This window comes from Amphibalanus amphitrite, unplaced genomic scaffold (assembly GCF_019059575.1).
Source record: "Amphibalanus amphitrite isolate SeventyFive unplaced genomic scaffold, NRLGWU_Aamphi_draft 000035F_arrow, whole genome shotgun sequence".
Classification (NCBI taxonomy): Eukaryota; Metazoa; Arthropoda; class Thecostraca; order Balanomorpha; family Balanidae; genus Amphibalanus; species Amphibalanus amphitrite.
In genome coordinates, this window is record NW_024881531.1 from 1,422,179 (window position 1) to 1,437,948 (window position 15,770).

Below are 15,770 nucleotides of genomic sequence, written 5' to 3' on the forward strand. Positions count from 1 at the left end.
GTATTCACCGCATCAAAACTACAGGTCGCCTGGGCCCTTATCTTGAGACCAATAGTACGTCATGGGCCATCAAGTGAATGAAAAAGCCGAATATCCCCAGTATCCCACAGTACGCAATCAACTTCCTGTCTGCTCCTCCTCCCCCCTCACGTCTACTGCATCCCCAGGACATGAGGACCGGTCATCAGGTGACGGCCATTGTTTTGAAGCCAGTGCAGTGGACTGCGACTCCCAGCACCGTCTCTTCCCACCCCCCACCCCCCACCCCCCAATGCAGCCGAGATTGGTGTCAGCTTACGATGGTTCAGTGAACTCCGATTCGCGGCGACTGCGTTTCCAATGCCATCGCTTCCTAGTCCTTTGTTCTGCCAGTTCTCTCCGAGGTGCGTTTGCGCGGGGACGCGATGAGCCGGTCATGGCAAGAGTAGGTAACGCGTATAACCAATCCAATTTTTCTTCCACCCGTATTTAATTGATTGCATAGGGGATGTACTGAGTCGGAGCCGGAGCCGCCGGAGCCGGAGCCACCGGAGCCGGACCATTTTATTCGGAGCCGGAGCCGGAGCCGGAGCCGCCATAACATTTCACCCGGAGCCGGAGCCGGAGCCGGAGCCGATTTTTTTCTCCGGAGCCGGAGCCGGAGCCGGAGCCGTTTGAAATTTCCACGGCTCCGCATCCCTGCTGTTGACCCTTTGATGTCGACCACCAGATATCATCAGAAGTCGGCCACCTACGTAAGAGTGGCGCGTGTGGCCTCTACGGCCGGGTGTGTGCAGCCTCTGCAGCGGGGTGTGTGCGGCATCACACGTCGGCCGCTCCGCCGTCCTCCCCTCTCTCACGACGCACACCAGCTGGGGACTGTCGTGGGTGTCCCGTACCGCGCGTGACCGCCTGTGAGGTCCCGGGAGCGGGTCGCTGGACCAGCGCTGGTGGAGAGGTACCGCCCGCGCCACGCTGTTCGCTCTCGACGAAGGGAGAGGTGCCGCTGCTTACAAAAACGCGTGAATCATCCGGTATTGTGGGATGGCCTTGGGTCTACAGACTGGTTACGTTTTTGTGAGCCACCTCAAATCCATTTTGGAGCGGTGGCTGAGATTCGGCGAAGAGCTATTGATGTGGTTTCTCTCGTCAACGAAATTAGTTTGATTTTTTTCTGTATCTGGAAATGTAATTTGTCGCTCTGTCGGCGGAGTGCATTGAGAGCTCTGATGAACATTGAGCACCCAATCATACGGTGTTGGCAGACTTTCATCGCAGCGTCATTTCGTGATTTCCCTGCGGGTAGCCGTAGCAGACGCTGGTCGGGGAAATATTCATCATGCTCTCGATCTGAGCGACTCAAGAATCATTTCTCCTCCTCAGTCGCGGGGTTCTCAGTAATCAGATATCCCTCCCTCCACCTCCGCCGTCTGGCTCCTCTCAGAACCTCTGCGGACCGCTCCCTGAGCTGCCGGGTCGCGTCCCTGCTACCCCGGGGGTCTCGCGGTCCGGAGCTCCTCGGCGCGTCTCCCTGGCCCGGGAGACAGCCGCTCCATCAGTGGCCCACTCCGGCCGCTCCTGTGCATTCCCCGGAGATTGGCGACGTCGCTCCATCCAGCGCCGCGCCCGCTGCTCAATTGGATAATTGTGCGTAAATGGGATTGACCTTTGATTGGGTCGGGAGTGCGTCTATCTCGGTCGCTGCCGGAGGTGCCTCGCGGGATTGGCCTGGCTGGTGGTCAGGTCGTCTCCCCCCCCCCCTCGCCCGATGGACATGGTGGGGCTGGACGCTGCCCGCACCCCGCTGCATTCTGCGTGTTGTGTGCTGTAGCGAGCCAGTCGCCTGCTCCACAGCTCAGACGCCGCCCGGGACAGTATTGTCAATACAGACGGCGGCTAACAGTGGCTGTCGGGCGGCTGATTGAGAAAAGTCGGCCCGGTTTCCTGTTTGCGTGCGGCGAGAACGCACCTTGGTGACAGGCTTTGGCGCGGATGAGGCATTCCGACGGCGCAGATGAGAGGGTTTGTCAGAGCAGATGATACATGCCGGCTGCGTACCTGCTCAGATGAGAGGCTGGCTTGCCGGGGATTTAGAAGGGAAAGGTATGATGGAATACCTTCCTAATCCCTCGGATGCATTCCGTCTATCAACTGACCATGACGCATGTTCATCTGAGATTTTTTGCATACCTATCCTATATCTATCTCGATGTCTGCTGTGCCGCTCTCAATCGTCTGTGACGTTTGTTATGTATCCTGTGACATGCATTTGTGATACCTGGCGAGTGACCATTTGTTGGTATAATGTGAACACTATCGCCCCAATAATCGTAAAATGTTTATTGGGTTGCGTAACAAGGATAGGCTCCAGATAAGGATCAGAATCGGTATCCAAGGAAGTCATATAAGTCAGGCGCTGTTTCTCTACTTATTGGAATGTGTCAGAGCTTAGCAGCGCAAGTCATCGATGAGCTGTCCCATTGCTTAGGACGTTTTTTTTTACTGTCAACCCACATTTGCGACGGTCACGATCCCGACAAGGCGCCTCACTCAGTCAAAGTCAGTGTCACAGCAGAGACTCTCCTCAATCGGACCGGCTGCGACCTCTGCCGTTCTGCCGGGTCATCCAACTCAGAGAGGTCAAAGTTACGGCACTCACTGGCGCAATCAGGCGCTGACTAAGCGGCCGGCACTCAACTCTCGGTTAGTAGGTGTTCAGAGCTTCTCCGAACGGCGCTCGATCGTAAAGCCGAGCACGCCCTCGCCCCCCGGGGACGGCCGTGTCGCGCCGAGCTGTGTCGGCCCGTGTCCGCCTCTCAGTCCGGCGCCGCGCTCTCTGGTGCTGCGTCACTCCCGGGAATCGGCAGAGGTGATGGCGCCGGTCTCACTCTGCCGGCTCGGCTGGACGGTGAATAGGCGAGTGGAATGGACGCGGGACGGCCGTTATTGTCACCGTAAACCGGACTCGGCGCTGCCGTAAAGCTGACGGCGATCGGTCGGCCGGGCGGGTCGGGAGATCGGGCCGGGCGTTACCGGCACGAGCGGGGCGGACGGTATCGCTGCCGCTGCCGCCCTGCCGCCTGCAGCGACCGCGCCTGTTGCCGTGTGGGCGGCGCGGATGGCTGCCGTCCCCGGGCCGACTGGAAGACTGAGCTGTCGGCGGCAGGGTGGGCGGACCGGCGCCTGTGAAAGGGTCCGGTCTCCGGCCGGCGCCAGGCAGCCGTGCCAGAAACAGCGGAGGACTGCCAGCGCTGCGCCGGCGCCGGCCATGCTCAGTGCCAGCGCGGCGCTGTGTCTAGCGTCTTTGTGAACGGCTGGTGTGAGTGATCGCCGCGTCACGGGTGATACACGTGCGCCGCCGTGAGCACTGACGTGCCTCCCCAGCTGGTTGTAAGGCGTCTTGGAGGGTCCGCCGCCACGGACGGGGGCGGCACGCGCCGCACAGGGCGTTCACGTGAGACTGCATAAATACAGCTGTCTCCGGCCGTCCAAGGCTACGTGCTGGGTCTGGCCGAGTGGCCGGCCGGCCGACTCTCTCCGGCCAAACAGCGCGCCGAGTGCGGCCACTGACCCCGACTGACCCGAGCGGCACTGCACGACTCCCACCGGTCTCTGCTGGTCCCTAGAGGGCCGTCCGGACCGGCACCGGACCGGGCGACCCACGTCAGTCGACACATACGAAACTGGACCACACGCATAGATCAGCGGATAGAGGTCGCCGAACTGTACTGTACCGAACTGAACTGGAGGGTGTTCTGCAAGGGTGTTCATCGGGTCCTAACTACTTGTTTCGGTTCTTTTGGATTTGCTTAATCGCGATATTTTTAGAGGTGCGATATTTATGTGTAAACAGAAATGAATGAGCACCAGATGTGGCGTTTTTCGCCTCATCCGTCAGACCGATTGTTTGCATCATCGGGTATCACGCGGTGTGTCTCTCGGCTGACAACATGGTATCTCGGTGCAGGGAGTCGTGTCGGGCCGGACCAGGCCGCTCAGTGGTGTTTATTTAAAGCATGGTCATCGCACAGGGAGTGTGCAGGCTGGCTGGGCTGGCGTCATCGGTCCGGCGGCTGGGCCGCGAGGGCAACTCTGCTCGGCCGTGACACTCGCCGTCCGCGACTGGGCAATGAACAGCGTGGGATGCAGCCGTGCATTTGCAAAACTATTGCGCCGCTAATGTTCTACAATTGAATTATGTTTGACAGTGAAATCCTGGAGTGGTTAGTGTGTTTGAACGAAAGAGCCGGCTGACATGCCGTGGAATTATTCAGCGCTGGCATACCGCTTGGCGTTTGCTGTGCTAATGCTGAGCTTTCTGCCAGGCCGGGTTGCATCTCCAGTGCTGTCTGACCTGATGGAATTATATCCCCGCCTGGTGGTGCTGCGGTGTAATTCATTCGCTGTGTTGTAGCGCCCGCGGTGCAGCTGCACTGCGGGCCGACGACCGTGGCAGGAGAGCGGGGCAGGCGGGGTCACAGCCGGGGTCAGGGCACCAGCCGGACTCTGCCGACGTTCGACCGAACTGTAAACCTGGGACCGGGAGCAGCACTGATGAGCACCTGAGCCCTGGCAGTTTGTAAAGACCGCGTGATGAAAGGATTTTCCGGTCTGTGTTGCATGAATTGGGATGACTTTGTTAGTTAATACTTCACATCTGGCGGAAGTTGTCGCTAGGGCCGTCTTCTAGTGTGCACGTGTTCTTTAACTAACGAAGCTGTCTGTGCAGCTATAGCGTTCAGATGGCCTTGCATTGCGAACACCTGTCGGCGCGCTGTAACACTTGGTTAAGCCCCATCTACTCACATACCGGAAACAGTGTACTGATGCACTTATCCCGCGTCATGCTTGTAACGGTGGCATTAGAGACCCGTACTGAGTGCTGTGGTTAGGGTGCTCGCCGCGACCAGGATGTGTCAGTCTTCGCTAAGCTGCAGAGGCCGATTTCTCCAAGTTTGCATCCTTTCAGCGTTAAGCTCATTTATCCAACGGATATAAGTTGAGAAATACCGTAAAAACTTTCAGATCCTCTCAAACGAGAAAAGGAAAAATGGAAGTACTTTGGCTCTTCCGTTCTAAGGGATTTCAAGTTTCCAATGTTTGAGATGTGAGCGTCGAAATGAGATAACTTTGGCGATCGCTTGTTCTGGCAGGCGCCCGCTGTTTGCCGATGACAGAAGTAGTTGTCTCTGCCGGCCTCGGGCGCGGCGAGTCGCCGTCGAACGATCCTCAATCTCCGTCGGTCAGGCTCTAGGTTCCCGGGTCCGGAGCCGGGCAGCTCGGCCGTAAACTCGGAACTGATCGTCGCTATCGGCGCCGGACAGAAGCCAGCGCTGTGCAGGCGGCCGGCGCGGCCGACAGAGCAGGGGTTGCCGGGGAGCTGTCCGGCAGAGCAGAGGTTCCCGGGGACCCGGCAGCGGATCTGGCAGGGAGCTCCGCTCGATAGTAGCTCATTCCGCCGGCCGAGAGGGGCGCGGAGAGGCCTGGCGCGCTGCCCTATCATTGTCGGCGTTCCTCCCCCGTCTTCCTTCCTGTCTGCCGCTCTGCTGGGAGGCTCGGAGTCTGCTCCCATCCGCTGGAGGCCCGGTCCTCGGTCGGTGGTCCGACTGGCTGGCGTCAGAGCAGCTGGACCAGCCCGGACCGGGTCGCGGGTCCGGCATACCTCCGCGCTGCACGGCGCGCCAGATGAGCCGATATACGGCGCACTGGAGGCGACAGCGGCGCGCCGCGGCCGCCTGGAGACGCTCCTGGAGCTGCGATAAAGCGGGCCGCGGCCGGCGCTCGGGGCCGGGTGGACGGGCGCCCGGGGAGGAGTGGACGGGCGCCCGGGGAGGAGTCACCAGAGCTCCCAGCGATAGAAAGGCCGGCCGAGTCGGGCCAAATGGACGGGAACGGCGAGGGAGGAGACGATATCGGATAAAATGGCCCGATCTGCCGCCGGACTGGGGCTGCACCGGGACCGGGAGACAGGAAATTGCGGGAGCCAGTATAACTGTGGAGCGATAAAACTGACCGCAGTTAAGGAAAGCAAAAGTGCTGTGACTGCCGAAAGGCAAAATGTCATAAAGACTGTGCTGAGAATCTTCTCTTGATACCCGTCGGGATGGTGACGACGAGCTGTGCTGAGTGTTTTCTGTAGGCATTCAGACCTAGTGGCATCAAAGGAACTCGGATGATAGTAATGCCGATCGGATTGGATCAGCTTTCCCCGTGGTGTTTCGCATTCAGTAGCGCATTTCCTACGAGGATGAATAGCTTATCACCAACCTTGGTCTGTCACATTAAATATTTCCGGTTACCTCCCACATTCTTTCGCCGAGTCGGACAATTTCCTCTCGTTTCTCATCGTCCAGCTTTTCCGGATGCGTCGTCGGGCAGATTGTGACGGACATTAGCGCTGTGACGGGCAGTGCTGACTGCCGGCGGCCGGGCGACCGGCCGCAATCCGTCCCATCTCCATATCTGCCACTGTGACTGCCTTCAGCTCTGTCTCGGCGGTGAGCGATCGTGTCATCATCATCCATCGCGCGCCCCGGCGCCGCCCCGCCGTGACCGACTCGCCATGCGACGGTAGCGACGGTAGCGACGACGGGCGACCTCGATCGGTCTTTATGCCGACCGTGCGACGCATTCGGGGCGTGACGCTTCTTCCAGGGACCGGCGAGCGACCGTCAGCGAGGACAAAAAATGACCCGGAACGTCGGTGCTGGCGACCCGCCCCCTTTCCGCCCGCCGCCCTCACCCCCGGCCCCGTCCGCGTCACTGCCGGCCTCCGAGTGCCGCAAAGTGGCGGAGGGGGCCGGTCGACCGGCGGACTAGCACGCCCCATTGTCTGGCTTCCGGACGCCGGCGTCGGGGGCTGTGTCAATCGACGTTGTGATTACCATACACAGCCGGGGGCCTGCGTTTGCTCATCGCGCCGATGTAGCTTGCAGCGCACTGAGCGACAGAATGCGACTGCCGGGGTCGAGCGCCGAAATGCGGCGCCGTGGGGCTGAGCTGTTGCGCAGATCGCTGTGTGATAAGTGTGGTCGCTGATCCGGGGATGAGATGTTGATTTGGTCGTGACATTGGTCCGGCATACCGCTGCGATAGCCGTGTCGTGGTGCGGGCTATCTTATCGTCTGGTGTCATGGGCAGCGTCGCGCTGGCCTTAAGTAGGGACTAATTCTGCCTTAGTTCAGGGCCTGAGCTGGGTTGTTCTTGAAGTCAAGTCATCCAGCTTTCAGCTCTGGTGCTAAGATAATATCTGTGATAATCTACAGTAGCTGTGTGTCCCCACTTGCCTTCATTTCTGACCGTTATACTAACCACGCCGAGTGTCTCCCTCTTCTCTCTGTCCTAGTTTTCTTGTCACCTCCCCTCTCCCTCCACTCTTTCCTTGCTCGTCCCTGGTGATGCCGATCTGTCTTCGTTCTGCGTGGACAGGCCCATTCACCGGCTCCCCTCGCCTTGTCCGTCTGTCGTCGCACCCGTTCGGGTCTGTTCCCCATCCGGCAGCTGTCTTCTTTGGGTCCGGGAGACAGAGCTCCCTTACGAACAAAAGACCCTACAACTAGAGATTGCAATCCCGGGATCGGGATCCCGGGATCCCGGCGGGATTTTAATCCCGATCCCGATCCCGAAATTCCGCCAATCCCGGGATCCCGAAAAGAATCAGCAAGAAATTGCAGCCGCTGCACGAATCTTGTTTACACTGTTTATTGTGCTGCGTGACATAAAGCAGATTGGCACCCCGTATTGGCCGTCCACAATCGACCGTGTTGGTAGCTCTCGGGTATCACCCACAGCGGTTAAGCCGCTTAAATACGTACGAAAAAAGGTCCCGAAAGCCCCCCCCCCCCCAAAAAAAAATGCAGCATCAGCGCTGCAACATCTTTATCAGGATCACAGATCGTTCAGCGATTCTGACTTGCCCGTCCGTGGCCGGAACAAAGGAGGTCATCAAGACAGTCTTTGAGCTCGTGTCGCAGAAAGATGTCACAGATGTCACGCAAGTGACGGCAGAGCTCACTGATTCAGACGTTGAAGACGGTAGAGTGGAGCTCTCCCAGTCAGTGACTCTGCTCACTGACTGGGAGGTAGATTTTCAGCGACTTTCGAGCAAATTCTGAGAGACATTAATGATGAAAGCGGAACCGGAAGGAGGTAAAGTGACCAAGCGACGTTTTGAAAACACTGTGAAATAGGGAGCTGCCAAAGTTGGCGTACACTGGTTGCGAGTTTTTAAATAGACCAACATGGCAATGGCTTAAAACTGTCGCGCTAACTACGAGTAGCGTAGACGAATAGTGAGTGAGGCGTGGATGTGCTGGAACCTGTCTAGTAAACGATCTGGTCGACGCACAATTTTATGAAGGCCAATTGGGAAGAAATGCTAATGCTAATCAAATCGAAACGTTTTATTCGCAAATTCAATCGTTTTTAATGCAAATGACATGGCCTAAGGATGGCTTTTGGTTGCCTCTTTGTTTGTGGTAAGCTTAAAGACACAAAATATGTCAGTAGGAAATCACTCTTACGACATTTAGTGACAAGGTCGGGATCCCGGGATCCCGGGATCCCGAAATAAAAACTTTCGGGATCCCGGGATTGGCAAAACGTTCCGGGATTGCAATCTCTACCTACAACCCCGTCCGTCTCGTCCCTGGGCCGACCGGCCTCGGTCCCGTCCAGTCTCGAACACTGTCCCTCCTGTGTTGAGGAGTCGCTGTGACTCCGAGTGCCATCTTTTTACCTCCTCCTCCCCGTCACCCCGTGCTGAAGCCACTCTGTGTACGCCGGACACAGACAGACACTCAGACGCAGACGGGCACAGTGACACGCGGAAGTGAAACCGGCCGCCGCTGGCAGGCTTGGTAGCGGGGCGGTCTCGGCGGGTCCGTCGGCCTCCGCCCCGCGTGCCGCCGAACGGGGAGCGACGGACCGCACCGGGCGGGGCCACCGAGACGGGTTACAAATAATCCTCCTCACCTCTTGGCTAGAGCGTGGGACTGAGACCCACGAGAATGTGGATCAGAAGTTTTTCTTCAGCGTTTTTTTTTTCTCCTCCGAACAGGCCGTGAACGATTCAATATCACGACTTGAAATTCCACGACCGTTTTTACTGGCCATTGTTTTCGTATCTGTTGGCTCGCGAACCTCTAAAAAGTCATCCGCCCGGAGCGGGGCCGGCTCGGTGTGCCAAATACGGCGCTTTCGATGCGGTGCGCCGGGTTTCGCCGCCGCGCCGGCCGGAATGCATATTACCTCGTTGTCGCCGGCGCCGGCTGCTGGTGACGTGTCGCCCCGTTCGGCCCGCCTCCTCCGTCTTGCCCAGCTGCTGTCCGGAATGGTAAATAGAGGCGGTGATTATGAGCACAGCGTCGCCGATAGAGAGGGTGACACGCGACTGGAGCTGCTGATGAGATCAAGCTGGATCGCTCGCCGGCGCTGTTTTGCGCCATGTAAGCCAGGATTCGGCGGAGACTGTCGATGAGGATTATGGTTGGATGAAGGAAGTCCTCGCGGGTTTTGTGGCTGCTGTGGCAGAAAGATTGGCGAAGGCTGCCAGCCTGAGATACACAGCTTGTGGGTTTTCACTCTGACCATGGGTCTGGTTATTTCTGGCGGTGATGTGGGAAGTCGGGATGACTTGGCGACTCGATCGCTCTCTGAAGCTGATCTCCCCTAACCTGCCTGTACTGCTATCGTCTCCCGGACGTGTCGATTCCGTGAAGCTGTTTTGAAGTGTCGCCTGGTGATCGCTCGGCGTCTATCACTGCCTCGGGTTCGGTGTGAGGCGCTGATTGGATGGGCGCCGTCGGCCCAGGCAGTGGCCATTGTGGACACTGGCGACCATCGATTATCGCCTGAGGCGTCTGACCTCTATTCCCAACCCCTCCCTTCGACTCGCACTGCCTGAGTGGGGCAGCCAGACTGCCGGCTGGGTAGAGCTCCCCGGAGCTCGTCTCACGGATTTGGAGCACCCGACCGGGACTCGTGACAAACGGCCCGTCGGACCGACTCCCGACGGCGATAGATCGTCGTCACCGCCTCAGACTCCGGCGCTGCCGACGGCAGAGACGGACCGTCGGCGACGACAGCGACGAGTGCCGTAAAACCGTGTCGAGACGCCGGATGTCCTGTAGACAGAGTTCAGCGCGTTGTGTCCGAACTGCTAGTCGTGCAGTGCCGCTATTCTGTTACTAACGAACTCCACTCCTAATGCCGTGCTCACGGGGTCCACTCGTCATGCGGGACTTTGCGTGCTCATAAACGTCACTGGAGTGCAGGTCACGCCTGCATAAATCCCCGGTCGCCGCGGCTGGCTGCGGTGAGCGAGCCTGTGATGGCCAGAGGAGCACCGCGGCCATCGCCGCTGATACCGCTGCCATCGACTCGTACTCAAATGAACGTCTCTTGGCCGTGGGGCAGGTGTCCGTAGTCGCATGTGCTCCGTCCGCCAGGCTGGGCTGCTTGGCATGAGCCAGCCGGGAGACCAGCTGCTCTCGTTGACAGCCGTGTCCCTGTGTGTTATCAGTGGGGGCCTTGACGGGTTAGGAACATTATGGGGTTCTCGGGTCCCCTTGTAGGGCGGGAGGATGAGGGCAGGTGGCGCGCAGGTGAGGCGCGTGCCGCTTTGTAAGGCGCTCCGACCACCTGCCGCGACGGGCCACAAATCAGGGTGCAAGGCCCCGCGCTGGTCTGCGGCGGTGGTCGGTGGCTAGATTGTCGTCTCAGACTGAAGTGTCCACCTCAGGGGGAGCTAAGAGGAGGTGACGTTTGCCAACCGTACACACTCCAGGGTCTCAGCCGTCTGATCCGCGGCGAATCCCGTTCCCGACGGACGGGCGGGCGGCAGTGTTTTTTGTTGTCATTGTTTGCAGGTAAGAGGCTACGATGACATTTAGCCTCAGGTGAAGCCACTTGACTTGGTGACGGTCTGTACCATTATAAGCAGCTGTGCCGCCGGCTTTGCCGCAAGCCCTTCTTGGCGGAGCTTGCAGAGCGCGGCGCAGCTGTGCCCCAGTTTCCCCTCCCTCCACTCCGCCGCCCAGCCAGCACTCACTCCAGCCATGTGAAGGCTCTGAACCGTCTGGCACATATGTTCTGCAGCCGGGCGGCGTCCTCACGCTTGTGTGTGTGTTCTCTGCGACTGTTTGTCGTCCCAGCTGTGTGCCAATAGCCCGGCGTCTCGGACGGCAGGTGCCGCTCCGACACCGGACGGCGGCGCTGTTTGCTGCGATACGCCGGCCGGTTAGTGGTCCCCTGGGAATCACCTGGCGGTAACGAGGTAATTGGCAGCGCTAAAGGTGCTGTGTAGCGTTCCTACTTGTCTCGAACCCGGATCGGCGTCGAAGATGCCCTACCGCGTGCGCACAGCCCCCAGCGGCCCTGAGTCGACCCTTGGCCGCCCTGTGTGGCAGCTGCCGCAGCCGTCCAACCGTCTCACGGTTCTCGTTCATGGCGGTGGGGAGCTCCGAGTACTGGGTGGGGTGCGCGGTCTACCCTTTGCACGATAGTAACCGGAGCCGACCGCCATCTGCCGCCGCCGCCGCCGCCGCCCAGAGCAGTGTGTTTACCTTGGGCGGCTGGGCGGCGGCGGCAGGAGACCGGTTCCATGCCGCCGCCGCCGCAGGAGCGAGGCGCTGCCTGCTGGAACGCCCTGCTGCCTCCGCGGTCGGAGGGTCGGTCGCCGAACGACCGGTCGTGACGGTCGGACTGCTGACGTCACAGCGGTACTGGTCAGCTGATCGGCAGGTGCTGGGCCGGCCGACCTCGCCGGCGCGGCGGTAGGCTACCCGTGATGGAAGGCGCCGGGGTCGGCGGGCGCTCCCGGACCTGGGCTGTGCTTTAGAACAAGTGGCTGACTGCCGGCCTGGCTAGGTCGGTGGGCTACGGGTCGCGCGGCCCACTGACACGGAGCTGACTGGTCGGTCAACTGAGCGCTTCTTAGACAGCGGACAGGATGATGAGCAGGTGACTAGGCCGTTCCAGGTGTTAGCATCCTTCGGAGGGAGCTGTTGAAGTCCCTGATGAATCGCACTGATTTCGGGGAAACGAAGCTTCAGAAAGGCTGTTCTGTGATGAACATATTGCAAGTAAATTTCGTGTAGCTCACTTGAAATACACTTTCAAACCTGTTGTTTGTGCTTCTATATTTTGTTTGTTATCCTCTCTGTTAGCCTGAGACCCTGTACCCAGGCACTCAGTGATCATCGTGAGACCATCCACCACTCCCTGCCCTATGTAGCACCCTCTGCAGCTCCACCATCTCGCTGCGACCGTCCACTGTTTGTGATGACGTGATAGCGTCCCCGGCGCCGCCCCTGGCCGGCCGGCCGCTCTGTTTGTTTGGTCGCGGAATGTGACGCGACGCTGCAGCAGCCGCAGACGATCGCGCCGCAGCGCTGCATGACCGGAGACGATCGCACCGCAGCGCTGCATGACCGCAGGCGATCGTGGCGCAAAGCGATGCGGCTATTCGTCAGGACACCGGACGCCAGCGGGGTCACTTGGTGTCATTCAGCGGCGGTAGACAGGACTCTATGACACTACTGCGCCACTGTTCATGCAATTGTTTGCTGTTACACATGGAGGGTACCCGGCGCAGACCTCTGACCTGGCTTTGAATGGTATTGCGGTAGAGCTGCCAGTTTTCCTGCATGGATAGACCGCCCTCAGACGTGAGACTCTTCCAGACCGAACAAAGAATGTTATTCCTGGAGGAAACGTGTGGAATCCCAGTGAGTTGCACCAAAAACATCAGCTGTGAAAGCATTACGTTAGCCGGAGAATGGATCACCACGTCAGCGCGGCGTCACGTCGTGAGTCAAAGACCGCTGTTAGACCGTCCGAGGTTACGGGTGCACTGTGCTCTGTTGTCGGCCGCGAACAAATAGCGCCCCGTGCAGCTTTGTTTGACTGGCCGTGCTCGTCAAAACGGGCGAGTCGTATCGCCTTTGATACGGTATCGGCACCGGAGCAACAGCACCCGCGCGCGAACGGTGTGCGCGCTTTTTATGGCGCGCCATTATAGTGAGTCGCGGGGTTTTTGTGTGGTGGTGTGGTGACCACCACACCTGGCGCACGGGTGTGAACGGCCAGCCTCGGGAGGTAATACCAAGCGGAGACTGGAGGGCAAAGATCAGCGAGGTTGGGGATGGGCTTTACAAACACTGACGCGGTGTTTTGCTCCCACGAAGGCAGTAGATCATCATCGGAATTCTCTGTGATTCGGACCTTCATGCGATCGAGCGAGGGTGGATAGTTTATGAGCGGAGCTTTGTCCCCCGTTTGGTGGCTATCTGATCGCGGGCTCCCGTCATGCCTGTCAGCGCCGATAGTGCAAAGAACGGCTCCCCGGTGCACTGCAGCCTTGCTTTTTGTACGGCGCGTCCGTGTCCGAGCCGTATTAGGTCAGTGACGCACCGGGATGGGGGCGGAGGCATCTCACCGCGACTACAGAGTCGAGTGAGCGGCCATTACCGACCAAACGGCCTTCGTGGAAAGGCAGGCCGCGGATGAATCACACAACTTCACCATGTATCACCGTGGGAGGTCAGTAGTTCGCCCTGGGGTCACTAATATCAACGATGACCGGACAATGGCTTGGAGGCTGGCCATTGGTCACCGGAGCTGCAGTGCCGACGGCGCCGGTTGACCGATGGGTCACCGAGCCTCGGGTATCCGCTTACACCGGAAGGCGGCCAATTAGCGACCGGTCTCCGGGGCACGGCACTGTGTGTGCCCAGTGGCAGTGGGGTGCCGGTGGGCCGGCCGTCCCTCTGAGAAAGGGTCGCGGCGGCGGTGACGTGGGAACGGGTGACGGTCGGGGTTCCTGTGGTTACAGGCCGTGTGACTGAGCGTTAGGGTCGCCGCACTTGTCCGAGGCTTTTTAGCGGGCACGTAGAGGGGGAACCTGTAGTTATATCACCTCCGTGGTCGCTTTCCGCGTCGAATTCTGTGGAACCAGCGGCTGTCAGAACATTATCTGATCCTCTGCGGCCGGCCAGTAGCCGTGATAGTTCCAGTGACATCAGTTGTCTGGGGACTCTCTTCTGGGTAGGGAATGTAAGGGGAAGAAGTCGCGGTGGTTCACGGGAAATGTCCAGGACGAAAGTTAAGAGAACGTGAAGCTGAGGTGCTATGTCTTTGCCTTCCCTGTTTCGGAGGCTGAGTGATATAGACCTTCTTCTAAGGGATTTTATGCTCTGAGAGCTTCACAAAAGCTGCGTTTTGTAGCGTTCTTCTGCGTCTATTATTGGTTGCTGAAGGCTCTGAGGGCTAAGCTAAGCAGGATACTGTGGAACTAGACACTGTTGCCAGGGACGTGTTGCCGTGGGGAGGACTGGACCGATTGCGGCAAATCGGGTCGCCCGTCGCCAGCACTCTCTCCCGATATAGACGGCGGTGGGGTGTGTGCGTGACAGAGACACGATCTGGCGCCGACGGGTCCGGTCGGCCAGGACGAGATTGGCGCTCTGCGTGACCCAGAGACCGCCCCGCGGCCTGTGTGGACCAGCCCGACTCGGCAGAGTGACGGCCGGGTGACGGACAGGAGGGACGAGTGTCGGCGTGTCACGGTGTGACGTGTCGGTGGGTGGGTGTGACTTGACGCTGGGCGGGATGGAGTTCGTGGGCGGACAGGCGGACTGACGGTCGGGTCAGGGGTGGGCGGGACTGAGACCGTTATCCGTGATACACGACTGGCTGTATTCAGTCGATAGGTGCGGGTGTCTGTCAGCTCGGCAGCTCCGCCCGGCGGGTGAAGCTCAGCTCAGCTGGAGCGCCCGGTGACCGGTGGAAGGACCGGACCGGTCGGTGACGGCCGCTAGTACCCGGTGACAGTCGCTGCAGACCGACTGACCGCTGTCAGCCAGTGACAGTCACTGCAGGCCGGCAGGCTGTCAGTCGGTGACGGACACTGCAGCCGCTCTCTGTCACCACCCGGTGACCTCTGGTGACGACCCTGACGTCAATCGTCGCCGTCCAGTCCCACTGTCGACCTGCGCTCGCAGCCGGTCCTCGGGTCAGTCGGGCCGCCCACCGACTGGTCCGAGCGGCCTCGGTCAGCCGGTATTTACGTATTGCCAAGGGCGCCGCGGCCGCGACACTGATGACGTCACGGGGTAGCTAATGACGTCACTGGGGATCGGGATGGAGCACTGTCGACCGACCAGATTTATACACAGAGAAAAGACTCGACGGCGGACCGTAGTTGAAATACATTCGTATCCGTGACTGGGGTCCGCTGGCTGCAATATCTGAGCCCGATAAGTAGGCCGCTGAATGTGGATCAGAGAAACCAGAATGGAAAATGGAAATAAGATGTGGACTTTGTCTGAGAACGGAATGCATTGCCTAGAAATGATGATGATATGGAAACCTGATGCCTGTGTTATCTGGAAATAATGACGTGGTCTGATGGAGTAAGACGAGCATGCAATCGGATATTGTTCGTTAGTTGTGATTCTCTCTCGGTTGATCTTTACCTGGGAGGATTATCTGACCAGTCAGTCTCGCTGTCTGGTCAATCAGCCTCACTGCTTGTTATGCTGATTTCCCGGGCTGCTGGGCTGTAGGTCCCAGGCTGTGCTATTCCCGCCTGGTCTGACTGACGGTAAGGGAGGTGAACACTGAACAGGGGAGCCGGCGGCGCCTTCACGGCGCTGTCAGTCTATATTGAGCGGCCCGTTATCCTGGCCTTTGTTGGCTGGGTTAGGCTGTCAGGCCGGCGGGCGCGCAGCTGGCTGCTTTTTCCCCCTGGATCGCCGCTCAAATCTGGCTTAAGCCGGCGCCTACCCTAT

At 59.2% G+C, this 15,770-nt stretch overlaps 1 protein-coding gene across 5 annotated transcripts in view; it reads left to right on the forward strand.

Annotated features, from left to right (window-relative positions):
* LOC122371403 (cyclin-dependent kinase 17-like) overlaps positions 1-15,770 on the forward strand; it is a 54,478-nt gene that overhangs the window by 19,454 nt on the left and 19,254 nt on the right. The gene's annotated exons all lie outside the window — the stretch shown is intronic.